This window comes from Bos mutus, chromosome 2, assembly GCF_027580195.1.
Source record: "Bos mutus isolate GX-2022 chromosome 2, NWIPB_WYAK_1.1, whole genome shotgun sequence".
NCBI lineage: Eukaryota > Metazoa > Chordata > Mammalia > Artiodactyla > Bovidae > Bos > Bos mutus.
In genome coordinates, this window is record NC_091618.1 from 100,872,180 (window position 1) to 100,885,049 (window position 12,870).

Genomic DNA, 12,870 nt, shown 5'->3' on the forward strand with positions numbered 1-12,870 from the left:
TTTCTAAGTAGGTTCTGTTGTTCAGTTGCTAGGTCATGTCCAACTCTTTTGACCCCGTGACCTGCAACAAGCCAGGCTTCCCTGTCTTTCACTATCTCTCGGAGTTTGCTCAAATTCATGTCCATTGAGTTGTTAGCTTCCTTTTCTCTAGCCTCTTATTTATTCGGCCTTGTGGATATACTTCTCCCGAGAGAAGGGATCTACAATTCTTAATGGAGACCACACAAGCATAGGATTGCCTTTGGCATTTTCATGTCTGCTTGGCTCACAGAGGCATCAGAACGCCTTTCTTGGCATGTTTGTGGGTGAGATAGTGATCAAAAAAATAAAAACCGAAACTGCACTTATTTATAAAGAGATTGAGGAGTTATTTATTGAGCATCTTTGTGTGTGTGTGCAGGATCCTGTTTCTCTAGTGTGGAATTCTCTCAGTTATGATAGTAGCCTTTTCTATTAGGTAGTCTGTCAACGAGCAATGGTAGTATGCAGAGTACTGACCCAGTGCTGCACAAAGTTACGAGCAAGCGAATCCCAAGCCCTTATACAGTGTTTTACTTAAGGGGGACTCAACACGACGAGAAGAGTGTGTCGCAGGGAAAATCTAGTGGCACTAGGGAGTGTGGCTCTGGGTATGCTTGGTGAGTCCAGTGTCAGCAGCGGAGCCCACCAGCAGGGTCGTGTGCACAATGTGCTCAGAACTGTATTTTCTTATCTAAAGTAAAACGTGCATTTGTTATTTAATGAATGATTATTTTAACATTTAGAGAGAGAAGATATTTCAAAGTAGATGCTGATTTCCAATAAGAATAAAAATATGATTTGTGTATCATTAAGATATAAATTTCATGTGCTTTTTTTTTTCCCCTATAAGAGGAAACTTAGTGACCTTTTGGCAAGAACACTTTATTACTTAATTGAAGACAAAGAGGTAACAGTTCATTTTGAAAAAGCTGTTGGTGTGTGTAATAATATAAAGTTGCCTCTGGCTTAAGCTACACAGAACAAGTGAAATGGGGGAGAGAGTTAGAATATGGACTTAGAACAGAAACTACTTGTTACTTGGGAATAGGGTTGTCGTAGTTCACAAAGAAAAATACTGGATGCCCAGTTAAGTTTGAATTTCAGGTAAACAATAAATATTTTAAAAATGTAAGTATGTCCCAAATATTGTATGGGATGTACATAAAAGTATTCATTTATCTAAATTCAGACTTAACTAATAGTTTATTTTGCAGCCCTACTTGAGGATGAACTTCAGTGGTTTATACTCAGAAGAAAACTAGTCCCACTGAGACTAAAATGTTAGGATGCTTAATTTTCAGTGAATAACTGATTGCTGTAATGGCTTTTGGTAGTCTTATATTGTTGCTCTTTGGGCAGGGTGTAACCCGCCATGTAGATAGGCTACATATAGTGTTGCTATAGCTGTATTGATTTGAATTTCCACTTTGTATAGTAATATCAGGTCTTGATTAAACAAGGTAATAGGAAGGAAAGAAGATCTCAGATAATTTCTAATAAGAATAAAAGCAAAATTAGTTAAAGGGGAGATATAGATGGATTTTATGTTCATGTAATGTTTATAGTTATCACCAGAGTGCTATTATGTGGGTGGTAAGAGGCATTCAGATTCTGGAGATTCGGGATGTGGCCTGAGGTTTATTTACTTGTATAATTGTCCTGTCTCCTACCTCCATTTTAAAGACTAGCACAGCATGGAATTGGTTCATCATATATCTAGCTCCTGTCATAGTTCCTAGCACACAGTTTTCCCAAGTCCTTTTTTTTTTCCTCTCCTATTCACTCCAAGTTTTTTGAAATCCCTCTCCTCTGTATGTATGGTGCTTTTTCTTATATATCATTCCTTGGTCTTTCTCTTCTTTCATTAGATGAGATAAATAACATATTTGAAAAAATATAAAGCAGGATATACCCAAACAGGCAAGGTTATTAGTATTCTGTGTTAACACCTCTAGAGCCTGGCTCTTATGACTGCTTAGTGGCTCTAACAGCTGATCACAGTAGCATCCATTTAACCCTCAGCTCCTCTGATCAGTAATCCAACTAATCACAGTCTTGAACTGTGTCTTCTCTTCCAGGGGTACCCATTGCTTGGATATCACACAATCAGCTTTTTATAAATACTTACAGAAAAAAAAAAATATTTTGAGAACTTGATATGTTAAATAGAAATAGCCCTTGGCCTCAAGATTGAGTCAGATAGAATATTTGTGCAAATACCATAAACCAAAGAGATACTACATATTACTTACTGTATGACAGCATTTTGTATGGAAAGCACATCATCTTCTCTATTGTCTTAACAACTGTGTCTTTTAAGCATGTCAGAGAACTCCAGACTGATTTGTATTCTGAAGTGCTGAACATTTTTCATAAAAGGCTAAAGTGTGGATAAGAAAAGGCACTTCTTTTAAAAATGGTCTTTGAAAAAAGTCACATCTTCAGTAAAATACTCATTGAAATGGAAGCAGTATTAACTCATGTTTGGCTGCTTAAGAATCCATTTGTTGTTCAGTTGCTGAGTTGTGTCTGACTCTGAGACACTGTGGACTGCAGCATGCCAGGGTTCCCTGTCCTTCACCATCTCCTGGAGTTTTCTCAGACTCATGTCCATTGAGTCATTGATACCATCCAACCATTTCATCCTCTGTCTCGCCCTTCTCTTGTCCTCAGATCTTTCCCTGCATCAGTGTATTTTCCAATGAGTTGGCTCTTCATATCAGGTAGCCAAAGTATTGGAGCTTCACCTTCGGCATCAGTCTTTTTCAATGAATATTCAGGGTTGATTTCCTTTAGGATGGACTGGTTTGATCTTCAGCCCATTTTATTTAAAAAATTTTTTTTGAATGGTAGTGTGCAGGATAATGGCTTTTTTTGTGTCTCTGTGCCTTTAAATGTGTTATTTTCTTTGCTTGGGATGCCTTTCCTTGCCACTCCTCTCCTTTTTGTTTTGCTTGGATAAGTTCTACATATTTTTCAGTTCTTAGCATAAGGGAAGATTGTATCAAGTACATAACTCTGACTTCTGTGTCCACTATATATGCTTGTGTGGTGCTTTTATAGTTTTTCTTGCTTGCCTTCTGGTTTGTAAACATATTCAGGGCATCCGTGCGTGCGTGCTAAGTCACTTCAGTTGAGTCCCACTCTTTGTGACCCTGTGGACTGTAGCCCACCAAGCTATTCTGTCCATGGGATTCTCCAGGCAAGAATACTGGAATGGGTTGCCATGCCCTTCTCCAGGGGATATTCTTGACCCACGGATTGAACTTGCATTGTTCTCTGACTTCTGTATCCACAATATATGCTTTTGTGGTGCTTTTATAGTTTTTCTTGCCTGCCTTCTGGTTTGTAAACCTTTTAAGGGCAGGGGCCTGTTTACCTTTGTATAACCAGTACATGGCATTGGGCTCTCAGGTCTGTGGTGGTTGAGTAAATAAATAAAACATGCACTCTTTGTATGTGTGTATAACATTCCATACATGACTTTGCATACTATAGAAGATGAGCAGCTACTTAATTATGAATGCTTCCCAAAATAACCAGTTTGTTTGTGGCTGACTGTATTTTACATGTTTTGTAATTTAAATACATAAATAGTTGAACAGTACAAAAGGAAAAAGGGCCATCAGCGCCTATAAAAGCTTTAAAGTCAATTGTAGGGTCTGTTTTGAAACAGTTCTAATACCTTAATGCTCTGTTGTAGGACTTTTGAGATTCTCCTTGATTCTGGGACCCTGTGTCCAATTATAAAAGATAGCATGTTTTAGCCACTCCTAAACATTTGAAGTTATAGCTTCTGAGATCATGCCATAAAAGGAATTTTGGCTTTTTGGCAACCAGTCATCAGGATATGCTTTGACAGCACACCCTATCAAAATAATGAAACTTAATTACAAAGGTGTTTAACTCATACATGTTTCAAAACATTTTCATAATAAGGATTCTTGTATGGATATTGTGGAAATTAAAAGTTTAACTAAGCAGTCCTCTATGAATTATGCTTCTTTATAACAGAGGTAGTTAAGCATTGTACTTGTTCCTTCTTCATTGCTATGGGTCAGAGTGAAAGTCACCCAGAATGGGAGACAGTTGGTCCCTGTTCTAATAAGACGAATTTCATAAATGGCTAAAGTGGTTGGTGCTTATGGCATATTTTACACACACAGGTTTTTAAGTAGGTGAAAACTGTTTCAAAGTGAGTATCAGGAGTGGTCTTAAAGAGAAAGAAATGTCACAGTTCGGCGTTATTCACTAGGCCACCAGTCCCTGTGTTACTTATCAGGTGTCTTTATAAACAAGTAATGGTGTTACCTCCCCTTTTCCCTGACTGCTACCTTGCCTCACCCCACTGCCTGTTCCCCACTGAAATTTTTGTATTCTCAAAATGTTGACTCCAGGATAGTTCCTTAGGTTTGCTATATTGGATGAGCTCAGTAGACCTAAGGGAAAATGTCAGTTTCCAGAGAGGCAGGAACTGAGTGTGTCAATGATGAAAAGACTTGAAAGAAGAAGATGAATGATAAAAGGGAGGAAAAGAATAAATATTAGGGTATAGGAATATAGCGTGTATAATTCTCATTTTTTGACATCTTCAAACCATTACATTGCCTACTATTATCTCAACCCTTGCTGATCAAGTTTTTAGTTAAGTGTATTGTTGGTTAGAGTTACTTGAGAGCTCCACTGTACAACAGTAGATGAAATTACGTCTCTGTTGTCATGCTGGTAATTTTTTATTGATTTATCACGAGTCATAGTTTTAGGCATTATAGATTTACTAATGTTTAGTTCTTACTCTGATAATATTTTTATTAAGGAAAATACCTCCAAGATTATTCAGTGGTGAAAAATGTAGCATATGTGTGTTAATTTTTTAATCATAATATTTAGAATATTATTTATGTAATTGAGTTTTAAATGGCTATAATGCTTATTATATGGGAATATTAGTATTTATACATATGGCATTTCAAAAGCAATGCATCATTGTTTTAAAATTCCTATTCTTATTCTTCTTTCCTTCTTTTTGTCTTTTTTTTTTTAAAGAATTAATGTGCCATCTGGAAACCTCTGAGATCATGCCATAAAAGGAGTTTTGGCTTTTTGGCAACCAGTCATCAGGATATGCTTTGACTCTGCACCTTATCAGAATAATGAAACTTAATTAGAAAGGTGTTTAACTTATATATGTTTCAAAACATTTTCATAATGGAGATTCTTATATGAACATTGTGGAAATTAAAAAAATTATTACTACTGTGTCCCAAGGTTAAGATACTTAAGTTATCATTATGAGTTAGCCCATGTATCTTAAACAGAATTGTAAATCAGAGCCCTATATGACTAAATGGTTCTGAGCTAATTTTAAACACTATATCCTGTATCTTTTTTCAGTGTTAAAATAAGCAAATATGTTTAGTTTATATGTTTTTCAGAGAGGAGCGTTGCAATATTACAATGCAATTAACTTGCTCTGTTCTTCTCTTCTGAATAATGTAGACATTGGAACTGTCAGCCAAAGGACCTTTTTTTGGACCATTTTTTTTTTTAACTCTAAAAAGTAACAAGTTTTTAAAATTAATTGAGAGAAAACAGCTGAAAGCATGCATTGAAAGGGTTAAGTCGACATGAAAGAATTCATTTCCACTTTAATGACCTAGCCTTGCTGGGTTAGGACGATGGGGAACATGCTTCTGACTTGTACTCCTCTTGCCAATTAACACCTCCTATAACAGGTTGCCTCAGCTAGGCATTGAAGCTCAGGCAGTAGAAATAGTTTACATGCAGCTTGTTTTTCACACTAGTTGTTTAATACTCACAAAATTAAAGTATTAAAAGGTTGTTTCTTACCTTGCTCGGTAAGAGATAAACAGTACAGTGGTAGTTATTTGTATATGTTTGAATTTTCTTCTTTTCTGTTCAGGTACCCCCTGCCTAGGGGTTTTTAACTGAGGAAACTGAAGATGGTGGTTTCATCAAATTTTTAAATTTTTGACGGAATTTGTGAAGGGCTGTATTGCAATGCCAGAAATTAAGATTTATTTCCTGTCAGCTATGTAATATATGTTTAGGTTTTATTTTATTTTTTAGAATAGTCACCTTCATTTGTTAATAAAATGTTTTTTTGTGTTGAAAAACATTTTAGCAGGCCTAAAAGATAATTCTATAATGCAGGACCAAATATACTCTTTAAAATAGCCATTATAAAAATAAATAAATCCATGTAATATTTTAATCCTAGAACAACTTTTAAATAAGTCTAGAAATGTTTTATGTCATTGCCCAAGGTAACTTATATTTTTAGATTTTTTTGGACTGTTGCAATTCAGTGATGTTACTTATTTTACATTTCTTTTTAAGTGACACTTTGGTTCATGTTTAATCAGCAGGTATTTTAATAACATTATAGAATTGGCTAAATAATTGATACCAGTTCACACTAAGAGAAAGGTGGAGTAATATAACTAATAGTGTTAACAAATTTGTTAAAAGGCCTGAGTAGGTAACACTTTGAGGTGTTAGTTTTTATCCTGTTATAATGGTAAATGCCTTTTTTTTTTTTTTTTTTTTAGCACTTAGTCAACAAGGGCTGCCCAAGTAAAAGTCATGGCTTTCTATGCTGGATCAGATTTTAACCTTCTAATGAGGGCAGGTGGTTAAGTCCCACAAAAACAACTCATATCTCTTTTAATTTAACCACATTTACAATTTGTGGACCTGGATGACAGTTTGTTTTACTAAATGTACCAGATCAAAACAGATCAAAATGTAACAGATTAAAACTCAGTTGTACAGAGTTTGATGCCCTTGTGGAGTTCCTGATAGGTGTTATATCACTGGTCAGGTAGATCTTCATGAATGTATAAAAGGTCAGTCACACTACTTGTGCCTGTGGCTTACCTGTTTTACCTTGCAATTCTGTTAGATAGCTGACTTATACTCTTAGTCAGTTTAAAGGTATGAATTTACCCTACCTCATTCTAAACAAACTTAACTTTAAAAAGTCATGTGGGATGAGGAGGAAAATGGGAGAGAGGTTCAGGAGGGAGGGGACATGGGTGTACCTATGGCTGATTCTTGTTGATGTATGACAGAAAACCACAAAATTCTGTAAAGCAAATGTCCTTCAATTAAAAAAATGAAGTGGCAAAAAAAAGAGTCAGGCTTACTTAAAGTGATTTTAACTTTGTGCCTGTAGGATTTGAGTATTATGGACTTATACAGCAAAAGCAATTATTTCAATTTCTTATTTGTATGAGTGAAAGTGAAAGTCACTCAGTCATGTCTGACTCTTTGCAACCTCATGGACTATACCGTCCATAGAATTCTCCAGGCCAGAATATTGCAACGGGTAGCCTTTTCCTTCTCCAGGGGATCTTCCCATCCCAGGGTTTGAACCTCGGTCTTCCGCATTGCAGGTCGATTCTTTAAACCAGCTGAGCCACAAGGGAAGCCCTGTTTGTATGAGGGGTATGTGCATTTTAGTTCCATGTCTTTTTATAGTAGTATGTAACTAAATCATTCTCCAGTTTTTTTCCAATTTTCAAATTGTTAGCATCCATTTAAGTTTTAACAATAGACTATAAGGTTGTAGAATATTCGGATATTTCTTATTTTGCTTATCTTTTGTGAGTTATGTATGTATTTATTGTGTGAAGTACAGACCAATTTAGTTTTTTTTTTCTTTTGCTTAATACCACTTTAGTTATTAAAATGTCTTTAGTAATTCTAATAGTTGTTTTTTAAAGCACCTTGGAGTTTGTCATATCATATTCAATCTTTAAAAAATAAAGACTTTCTGAACTTGTTTATTATGGTGGTTAGAGAGTTGTACCCCACTCCAGTACTCTTGCCTGGAAAATCCCATGGATGGAGGAGGAGCCTGGTAGGCTGCAGTCCATGGGATCGCTAAAAGTCAGAAAGCGACTTCACTTTCACTTTTCACTTTCTTGCATTGGAGAAGGAAATGGCAACCCACTCCAGTGTTCTTGCCTGGAGAATCCCAGGGATGGGGGAGCCTGATGGGTTGCCGTCTATGGGGTCGCACAGAGTTGGACACGACTGAAGTGACTTAGCAGTAGCAGCAGAGTTGTTATAAGGTCAACAGAGTTAACTTAAATAGTTCACATACCATCTAAGTTGGGAGTTTTAGAGCTATGCTGTTGATTAAGCACGAGAAAGAAACATTTTCTTCATTGTTTATTTTTGTAATAATAATATCCTAAGCAAATTGTTGAAATTCAAAAAATATTGGGGCCAAGATTTTCGTTTGATTTATACCATTGTATCATTTATATAATTTAACATTTTTTTACTTTAGCCAGCATTTTGCCTAGTTCTTTATAAACATAATAAATTCTCAGTAAAGTGAAAGATAATTGAAGTAATTTAAATTCTGTACATTTATTCGGATATTTTTCATCCTTTGAATGGAAGATACATAATTTGTCATTATATGCAGTCACTATGATGTTCATTTTAGTTGAACGTAAACATAGCCTAACAGGTGATTTAAATCTAACATTAAAGTTTGTATCAGTTTCTAATTGTAAAATCTTTTGTTTCTGACTAAAGTCATAGGGTTGTAAATTTGAGACAGGAGGATAGGGGTAAAGGGACTTGGAAACTTTCTGTGGTTGAGGAATGAAAACCATCCTATGTCTCTTTTCCTGGATGGCACCTCCCAATCCTGAAAGTCCCTCTTTGCCCACTACCACTTCATGTATATTTCTCCTCTTTGAATCCCTTGACTCACACGGTTTTTTCCCTTCAGTTGTTTAACACTTGAAATAGAGCTATACCTGGATATCTCTATTTGCTTAGGGTGTAGCCATCTAGCACCTCAAGTATCTTGACAACTTACTTGATATCTCTACTAAAAAATTGAAGTCCTATTTTATTGAGTATATTTACTTACTTCTTTAAAATATATTAAAGTAATACTCAAGTAATTTTGTATGCTTATATACACACACACACACAGCCATGATTTAATCATTTGAATAAGGTGATATTTTATGAACTGTGCTTGTTTTATTATTTTTCTACCATTTGTGTAAGGGTTAGTTGCTCATTCGCATCTGGTTCTTTGCAACCCAATAGACTGTAGCCCACCAGGCTCCTCTGCCCATGGAGTTTTCCAGGCAGGGGTACAGGAGTGGGTTGCCATTTCCTTCTACAGGGTTCTTGATCCAGGGCTTGAACCTGGGTCTCTTGCATTGCAGGCAGATTCATTACCATCTGAGCCACCAGGGAAGCTTTGATTAAAAAAACAGCCCTAAATGTTATATGTGACTTATTTCTTACAACATGTTTTAATAAAAAGGCATATTTTTGTTTTCATGGTAGTGTACATACTGTGTTATAAGTAAATTCAGTAGTGCCTTTTGCTCTGCTAAGCCCCCTGTGTCTATCTAGATTTCAGTAAATAAAGGGAAGCCCAGAGATGTTCCCTGTTCTCAGTGGGCATACTAACTTTCAGGTGGAAAGAACATCTATTTATTCTCAAGACTTATTTCTGTTTTCTTTAATAGGAAATGGCTCCAGGTGGCAGAGGATTCTAAAATTGTAAACAAAGGAAAAGAACTAAGCCTCCAGAATAAGTAGATTTGGCCATCTGAAAATGGGATGGTATGCTATAGTGGAAAGAGCACATTGCTAGAAGTCAAAAATTGTATTTTATTTCTGATAGTCTGTGCCAATGTGTGTTTAATCTGCCTTTCCAACTACAATATAAGCTTCTTGAAGCTTTAGTGCTAGACCCATGGTAAATACTTAAATGTTATTTGGAACCTGAGCTTGATCTCTGCCTCACATTTGAGAAAATGATAAATTGTTTCACAGCCTGAAAAGGAAAGTCCAGATTTTCTCTGAGAGGACCATGTGGACCATGGAATGAATTGGAAAAATTCAGGTTAAACAAAGATAAACAGATTTTTTTCCACTCCAGGATTTTTCTTAGACATGAATTTGAGGGGTAGAGTGGATATTCATGATATCCTAGACTTACTTAACTAGAAATGAACTGTTATGGATGGTATTTTCTTGAAACTCTTTTCCCAAAAATGAATTTTAAAGTATATCTCTGTCATACTGCAGAATAACAAAAGAATTGATAAAACTTGGTGATGTATTGACTATAAGGACCGAAGGAGAGTCAGTGAAAATTTTGCCTAGGTTTCTAGTTTGAGACTTAAGATTAAAATAAGTTGGTAAGGTTAGTTTGTAGAGAAACAATTGTAAGTTTGATTTTTGAAGATGTTGAATTTGAGATGGCTCCCTTGGAAAGCAATATGATAATTGGTAGTATACTAAGTTAGAAACAAACCCCAAAATATTTAATTAGTCATCAAATATTTGAACCCTTCTGTAACACATTCCCCACTTGAACCAATTATGTTTGAATAACTGCAATTACAGGGAACTCATTAACTGGAACTCTTTAGATAGTTTGGAGCAGTAGAAGCTTTTTCTTATATGGAGCCCAAATTCAGTCTCCCCATAAGCTTTATTCCGTTTACCTGTAGTTCTACAAACTATGTGGTCTAAGTCAGGGTTCTCAAGTTTTAGCAGGCATCAGAATCACCTGGAGGGCTTTCTAAATACCAAGATTTCTGGATTCTACTCCCAGAATTTCTGATTCAGTAGGAATGTACGTTTATAACAAATTACTAGGTGGTGCTGATGTATCTGATTTAGGGACTGCACTTTAAGAGCTGTTAGTCTGAACTTTGTCTAACAACTCTTCATATCTTTGAAGATAGCTGTTTTGTACCTTCTCTTTTCCAAGCTTTATTAAGTTCTTTTGGATATTTCCTATATGATATTAAGTCACTTTATCCACACTGGTCGCTCAGATTCTGAGAGTGAAGAACTCTGAAGTGGAATCCTTTCAGTTCAGTTCAGTTCAGTCGCTCAGTTGTGTCCGACTCTTTGCGACCCCATGAATTGCAGCATGCCAGGCCTCCCTGTCCATCACCAACTCCCGAAGTTCACTCAAACTCACGTCCATCGAGTCGGTGATGCCATCCAGCCATTTCATCCTCTGTCGTCCCCTTCTCCTCCTGCCCCAATCCCTCCCAGCATCAGAGTCTTTTCCAATGAGTCAACTCTTCGCATGAGGTGGCCAAAGTACTGGAGTTTCAGCTTTAGCATCATTCCTTCCAAAGAACACCCAGGGCTGATTTCCCTTACATATAGTCAAAAGCCAGTCAAAAAAAGATACACTTCAGTATCAAAGAAATTCATGATGGTCTGGTTTCTATTATTCCTCAAAACAACATGCTCAGAAGATGGTAGAGTTTCTTCAGTGTACCGTCCCTACTAGATACAAAGCCTCACAGAGACTGATCTCTCAGGATATCCATAGTAATACATATAATTACAAAAGCACTTTTTCTTTGGAAATTGTTCCAATATGCAAGGATAATGTTGTTTGTCTGTCTCCAAAACTGGCACAAAGCCTGGGAAACATGAACCAGATTTGTGTGTGTATTCGAGTGACGAGTCATCCACCTCATAGATCCAAATACCCTACAAGATATTGATGGGAACACTTTTTTGAGTCACCCTTTCAATAGTTTATGCCATCCCAAACAACTGGAGGAGTTTATTGTTATGGAATGCAGCATAGTCCAAGATATAAAACGCAGTGCAGGTGCTGGAATGATATCAAAAAATCACAGAAAACATCTGAAATGAATACAGATAAACAGTATTTTTGTCGCACTCATTTGGGACATCTTCTAAATCCTGGAGACCTGGTGTTGGGGTTTGATTTGGTCAACTGTAACAAATGATGAGCATGTCAACAAAATGAAATCAGATAGAGTCCCAGATGTGGTATTAATCAAGAAGAGCTATGACCGTACCAGACGTCAGCGTCAAGGAACTGGAAACTGAAAGAGCTTGCAAGAGATAGAGAAAACACAGATACAGATGATGAAAGGCAATACCAAGATTTCCTTGAAGATCTTGAAGAAGATGAAGCAATTAGAAAAAATGTGAACATTTATAGAGATTCAACCATTCCTGTGGAAAGTGACACAGATGATGAAGGAGCACCTCGAATTAGTCTGGCTGAGATGCTTGAAGACCTTCACATTTCTCAAGATGCTACTGGTGGTGAAGGTGAATCGATGATGACATGAGATCATGTTGTATATGGTTTCCACATCTGTAGGGTCAGGATGTTGGGCAAAATACTTTTACTGTCTGTTCTGTCTATGCCTTCACATTGAGAGAAGAGAAATTTAGTTTTAAACCTGAATAAATGCAACTATTTCAGTTGCTCACTTGAAGAACTGAAAAGTTGATGGCTTTGAAGGTTTAGATTAAAAATTACAGAGAATGGAATTATTACTGAAATTTAGGCCATTTACAAATAGGTTTATTGGCTTTCTTTTATATGAGACATTAGTATTTTCATATATTGTGTAGCCCTGGGTTTAAAAGCTTGCAAGTTGTGATTCCTTGGAGGTTATCTAAACCTTCAAGCACTAAACATGCTTTTACATTTTTTTTTTTTTTTTTTTTTTTTACCTGGACTGGCATCTCGTTTCATACATGACATTTCACATGTTTCAATGACATTCTCCCAAATCTTCCCACCCTCTCCCACAGAGTCCATAAGACTGTTCTATACATCAGTGTCTCTTTTGCTGTCTCGTACATCAAGTACCATCTTTCTAAATTCAATTCATTCAATATAGCAGAAGGCTAGGGTAGTTTTAACTTAAGGTAATATTGATAATTAAGATGGCTAGAGTCATCTGAGATCACAGAGAAAGGAGTTTTAAACAGTATTTTTAAATTATTGGTTGTTTTGTTCTCAGGTTTATCTGCATTATT

General features: G+C 36.2%; 1 protein-coding gene and 1 pseudogene across 2 annotated transcripts in view; both read left to right on the forward strand.

The window, feature by feature from the left end:
• The window catches only part of PSMD14 (proteasome 26S subunit, non-ATPase 14), a 111,329-nt gene that overhangs the window by 42,065 nt on the left and 56,394 nt on the right, over positions 1-12,870 (forward strand). The window lies entirely within an intron of this gene.
• LOC138990451 (60S ribosomal export protein NMD3 pseudogene) lies at positions 484-12,465 on the forward strand (annotated as a pseudogene).